Source organism: Bos indicus, chromosome 1 (genome assembly GCF_029378745.1).
Source record: "Bos indicus isolate NIAB-ARS_2022 breed Sahiwal x Tharparkar chromosome 1, NIAB-ARS_B.indTharparkar_mat_pri_1.0, whole genome shotgun sequence".
Taxonomy (NCBI): domain Eukaryota; kingdom Metazoa; phylum Chordata; class Mammalia; order Artiodactyla; family Bovidae; genus Bos; species Bos indicus.
Window position 1 is genome coordinate 47,252,933 of NC_091760.1, and position 6,453 is coordinate 47,259,385.

General features: G+C 42.1%; 1 pseudogene; it reads right to left on the minus strand.

Moving 5' to 3' along the window:
- Window positions 1–4,641: 4,641 nt before the first annotated feature.
- On the minus strand, window positions 4,642–4,930 carry LOC139182593 (ubiquitin-related modifier 1 pseudogene; annotated as a pseudogene).
- Window positions 4,931–6,453: the final 1,523 nt, after the last annotated feature.

Consider the following 6,453-nt stretch of genomic DNA (forward strand, 5'->3'; position numbering starts at 1 on the left):
GAGTAAGACTATATCTGCTAGGTAATTTTAATGAGCTACATTTGGGAAACTTGACCAAAGGATTGCTGGTTTTTAACAATCTGTGCTAATGTTGAAATAGCAGGTGGAGGAAAATGGAGTGATGTGGGCCTCTATAATGTATCATGAGTTACCAAATTATTCAAAATCTGATGCTAGTGCCATGGATTTGGTTTCTTATGCACATTAAGTCCTTTACATATATGCTAATCTAACCTTCCCCCCAACCTACAGTAGTATTATTAGTATAGTATTATTACTAGAGAAGTAAGAACCTGCTTAAGTTCATAGTATATATTGGTGTTGAAGATGCTTTGACTCTAGGTCTGACTCCAAAATCCAAGCTTTTTAACCACTGTCTTTTACTCAAAAATTTAAAATATGACCACCACTCATTGTCTACCAGAGTGTCATTTCCACTGCTGGCTATGATGAGTTTAGGAAATGTTACCCAATTCAGGGCATCATCATCATCATGATTATTAATAACAGGAGCTCTTATTGCATGTTTACTCTTTTCCCAGCCCTGCTTTAAAGATTTATAAATATTGCATTTAATAGGTAATGCCAAATATTCCCATTTTATAGTGAGGGAAACTGAGACTTAGTATTAAGTAAATTTTCCCAAGATAATGGAAAGAACTCATGTCAGAGTTGGATGTCCTGGATACACATTCAACTCTGTATCCTTCTCACCCTAATTAACCTCCTAAAAGGCCAGTCTCCGAATGCCAACACATTGGGAGGCAGGGCTTCAACTTATGAATTTTGAGGGAACACATTCAGTCCATAACATCATCTGAGAGTTAACATAGCATACTGTACATATGAGTGTACAACACACACAGACACACAGACATACATGCAAAAAGAAGGCTCCATCACAGATCATAGATGGAATATTAATTAATATTGTTATTTCCCGTTTAAACTACTGTGTCAGTTTTTTTTCTCATTAAGTACATTTAATAGTAAGCAGAATGTTATTAATTAAATAATGTTTTATTTTCTCATGTAACAAGAAACCCAGAGACAGATGGTTGCTGGTGTTGTTTAGTAGCTTGAGGCTGTTGGGTTTGAAGTCTTTATGATTTTCTTGCCTTTCTTTCATTGTTGCAAGATGGTGGCTGTAGCTGTTGTCCACATTTCAGGCATGAGAAATAAAAACTGAGAAAGAATGAAAAGGTGTATGCCAGATGAGTCTTTAACAGGTTTTTCTAGGAGCTCCACCCAATGACTTCAGCTTACATTTTATTGACCAGAACTATATTACAGTGGCTGCCATTACCTACTTGTAAGGAAAGCCATGAAATATAGGTTTCCCCTGCTTCCTTAAAGTACAGTGTTTCTATGAAATGTTTTGTTAAGGTGAAATGGCATGAAGCAAATAATCAGTTACCTGAGGACACATCTTGCTAACGGATGCACAAAATAAGCGGGGACAAAGCACAGATGCTCACAGAGTTCAAAGCTACGGTGGCTTGATGCTGAGATGTTGAGTGTAGTTCCCGGGGAAGGAGCTTGGTGGGGCCACTCTCGTGGCTTGGTGCTCTCTGTCTCTATAACAGCTGCTGCAAAACAAACACTGAATGCTATTTTCATCTTTTGCCTTTTTTCATAAAAGCAAAATCCTCTTGGGATTTCTTTTGGTTAGTGAAAATACTTACTAACATAAGTCTTTCATGAAAGCAAAGTGGGATAAACCAAACTTTTGAAAAGCCGGGGATACATGTATAAGTTTTTTTCTGGGAATATTAGTATGCCCTCTAACATGTGTATTGTGTTAATAAGCAAGTAGAGAAGTAGAGATAGGGAGTTGGAAGTCAGAATTATGTACCACAATTCCATCCCAATGGCTGAAAAGCTATTGTGAATTTACAGACCCTCCTGCAATGGAAAGATAATCCTCTCACATAGCAGATCTTTAGGAAATGCCTGCCACAAAGGGATTTTTAAACAATATATCAAAAGGAAACCATATTTAAGGGATCAGAAAAGGTAGCATACTTTAGGCACTGGAGTCCTTACTCAGGACAGCCACTAGTTTAATCCAGTTGCAACCTGTGGAAAGTTTTTTGTGGTTGGCAGATGTGCTGCCTCAAGTCTGCCTTTTGGCTCACATGATGATTCCTGCTTCTGATTTCCTGTGGTTGGAGCACACTGTTTTCTTTCTTTCAGAGACATCTTGTTCTTGTCTGAGTTACCACACCATTACTCATCTTCTGTTGGCTCCTTGTTGGGTTTTCCATAATGTTATCCAAGGAGATGCAGAGACATGAAAATCACTGAGCTGCTATAGGTCAAGAGTAGGGTGTTGAGATGCACTATTCATATTTCTTCCTTTCAATATTTCTTAGGATATATTTCAGACCGAGCGAGGCAGACATCCTCTGATTAGCACCCATAGTAATTGCTGCTTTAAGCTTGCCTTTTACTCCCTAGGTTTCTATACTTAAGTTGGTCCAAGGAGTTGGTTTCATAGAGTGTTACTGATGCAGGGGAACAGAATTGGAGTTTATTTTTTTACTTTACTTCAATCTCAAATTTGTAAATTGGTGTGCAACTGCTCTACTTTCTGCTATAAGAGAGATGAAAAGTAAATTTACCTGTTTCTTTACTTTTTAATTTTATTTCTATACAATTATTTGGGTCTTCCCCTTTTTATTTTGATTGGCAATTCCAGTTTTTTTTTCTTTTTGACTATGTTGTGTGGCATGTGAAATCTTAGTTCCCTGACCAGGGACCAAGCCCATGTCTTGATCAAGCACAGAGTCTTAACTGCTGGACTGCCAGGGTATTCCTTACCTGCCTCTTTAAAAAGCTAGGGTTATAGACCACTGTGGTCACAATGCATAACGTTAGTTATGTAGAGAGTGGAGCAAAAGCTAGGGACATTCATAGTTAAGTTGGCTTCCCTTGTAGCTCAGTTGGTAAAGAATCTGCCTCCAGTGTAGGATACCTGGGTTCGATCCCTGGGTTGGGAAGATCCCCTGGAGAAAGAAATGGCAATCCACTCCAGTATCCTTGCCTGGAAAATCCCATGGACAGAGGAGCCTGGTGGGCTGAATCCATGGGGTTGCAAAGAGTCAGGCACAACTGAGCAACTAACACTGTAATACTATAGTTGAGTCAGGTGAAGGGATATGAAAGCAAACAGAAGATTCATGCAAGAAACATGGCTTGGGTGGAAGGCACAGAGTATGGTTACTAATTGGAATGAGGAGAGGGAAAAGGGAAGGCAGAGGAGATCAAAGTTGATTCTGGCGTCAGCACTCTGAGGATGGAACTGCCATTGGGTTAAAGAAACTCAAGATCTGTTTGGGAGTAATAGTAGGGACGATGTGCTCTGTGTTCTCCCATATATTAGTACTTTGTGGTGATGGTAGAGGATGAAAGTATCACTAAATAGGCTGGTATGGGTTATTAAAATGCTTAGCTGCAAATCTCTTCCCAATCACTTTGTGGACAGCATTTGATTTGAATTTTGAATTCAGATCTATTGGGTAACATGCATAAAACTCATTATATATGAAAATGAGGTGAGAATCTGTATTTCATCACTATCCCATCTCTCCTGTGTGTGCTAGTCACTCAGTCCTGTCTGACTCTTTGCAACCCCATGGACTGTAGCCTGCTAGGCTCCTCTGTCCAAGGAATTCTCCAGGAAAGAATACTGGAGTGGTAGCCATTCCCTTCTCCAGGGGATATTCCTGACCCAGGGATCAAACTCACATCTCCTGCATTGCAGGCAGATTCTTTACTGCCTGAGCCACAGGAAGCCCCGTCAATTTTCAGATACTATAAAAATTTGGTGTGGAAACTGAGGCACAACTGAATTCCCCCACCTCATGCCTCCATTTGCTAGTTCAAGGTCTAGCTGTACACCCTCCTGCTCTCCATCCCCAGTGGAATGAGCTGCATGTAGGCAGCCTTTTGCCAGGGGGAGGATTTCAGGAGCCCATCTGGTAGCTCATGTGTGGAGAGGCTGGCCAGGGTTAAGGGCTGTGGATGGTGGAGCAGGAGGAAGGGTGTTGTTGGAGGAGCAGCTGCTGTGTGTGTGCATGGGGGGATGGTCAGCACTAAATAAGGGACACCAGCTGGGGTTCCATAATAATATCAGTGGGGGACAGGCAGAGACCTCTGCTGTCCATATGGGGAAACTGAGATGGAGCCTTCAGTTTCCAATTTTTGAGAAAGGGGGGGCCTGCCATCAGCTATTGAGGTTCATTCATCTTCCCCAGGAAGGCACCATGGCCCAGGAGCTGCGGTGTTTGTCAGCAGTAACTCAGTGACATGCAAGCAGGGACAGCGGCTGGGTCCCCTGGCCACACAGACCCCCTCCACTCCTGCCACGCTGAGGGGCACCCTCCTCCACCTTAGCTGCTGGGGCAAGGAGTGCCTGGCCCAGGCACCTGCCAGCCGGCCTGCCTTCCCTTGCTCACGTGCCTGAGAAAGTCTCATTTTTAGCACCTGGACTCTTTTCCCTGCCTGGAGGGAGCTCAGGGGACAGAGTGAGAAGAAAGTAGCCAAGGGGGACAGGAAGATCTGGAAGTAGGGCCCCAGGGAACGTCTGATCGTTCTGTTCTCCCCACCCCAAGGGTGCCCAGACACAGAGAGCGGCCCTTAGCCACCATGCAGCATGGAGTTGAAGAGGATGCTGTCCTGGTTCTGAAGCTGGTAGTTCAGCAGTTCCCAGTCGGCATCGTTAATCAGCACCAGAATCCCTGACTGCAGGGATGAACAGCTGTTGCCTTGGATGAACAGCTCTGGCCACTCTGCTCTTTCAGCAAATTCTTCTTGATCCAGACAAGGAGGTTCCTCCAGGTAAGGTGACTTGATGCTTCTCCATACTGTTGAACAGGAGCTCCGCACTGCCTCTGAACTCCACCTTCACTGACAAGGGTGCTGCCATGTTGAGGAAGCCGAACTCACTGGAACTCCCCATCTCTACTAGTCTCTTCCATATTCCTGAGCCTGAATGATCACATACTCCAAGCAAATTGAACTTTATGTGTTAAATACTTTTTTTCTTTAAAATTGTAAAATAATATTGTCTCTTTCAGGTTTCAGGGGACATCTTTTTATGTTTGCCAAATTGGTACTCAGCTTTCCTAACTCAGCATTTTCCAACTGACTTTGATCACATGGATAAATTACTTGCTTGCATGGCAACCTACACATACTCTAACAACAATTCTTTAATATACCCACTTTGTAAAGTGATTTCTATTGACGATTGATGAATTATTCCTGGATGATAAAGAGTCTTTAAAATAAATGAAGATACTTGACTCTTCTGATTGGCACCCATACAAATCACTACTTTAAACTTGTCTCTCTAGGTTTCCATATTTAAATTGGTCCAAGGAGTTGTTTTTTCTGAGGCAGGGAAAAAGAATTGAGCTTTATTTCTTTACTTCTTTCTTGTCTTTGGTAGGACTCTGTATATGGGCCACATAGTGTGACAGCAGCTATATGCTATCTCCATCACAATTGTGCACTTGGAATATAAAAAGGGCAACATTAATATAAATTTCCATGTCCCATCATCCCTGCCAGATTAGGGCACATCAAAACAGGGTTCTATGTATCTTGAAAGACCTTTGACCTCTCTATTATATAGCTCAGCTAGCAAGTGTGTATGTTTTTTAGCTCTATCTTGGTTCCATTTTATGCTCTGATTCTTACTTATTTAAGCCTATTTTTATATTTTAGATCTGTAGGCTCCTTTAAGTGATTTTTGGAAGAGGAAGTACCCGCATATGCATCAGTGAACCCTGGTATAGCTCCCAGAAGCTCTCTCAAGCCTGATTGTGCATGTAGATTCGATGTAAGTAATAGAAATCTTTTTTGGTTTTGGTGAAGAAAGTATTTCTCTCATGTATTTTCTTAGCTGTCACCAGCCAGTGGGTACACTCATTAGTCAAAAAACAAGAAACAAACCTAATACTTGTTGAGCCCCTTTTATGTACCAGAAACTTCCGAGCTTTTTACTTATTTAATCCTCTCAACGATTCTGTGAGTTAGGTCCTGCCATTATCGCTACTTAATAGATGTGAAAATTGAGACCCAGAGACGTTGGTGAGTTGTTTGCACAGTCAGCGTGGAACCTGAGTTTGAACCCAGGTCATTTGATTCCTGAGCTCACATGATTAATAAGAACATGATATTGTCTCATCAGAACAGAATAATCACAGTTACACAGGCCCCGGTCCCTTTGTTCTCATAAGAGCTTTAGTTCTTTATAATGTGCCCTGAATATTCTTCACCACCAAGGACAGTGTCACATGTGCTCCCAAACTACTTAACTATTAAAGGGCATAACTTGCATGTCCTCCAGGCATTAATGGATCCTGGAATCCTTGGGAAGCCACTGCTGTGGGGTGGGGCAGGCTGTGGCAAAGGGGAAAACACCCTTTCCTTGCTGTGTCATAC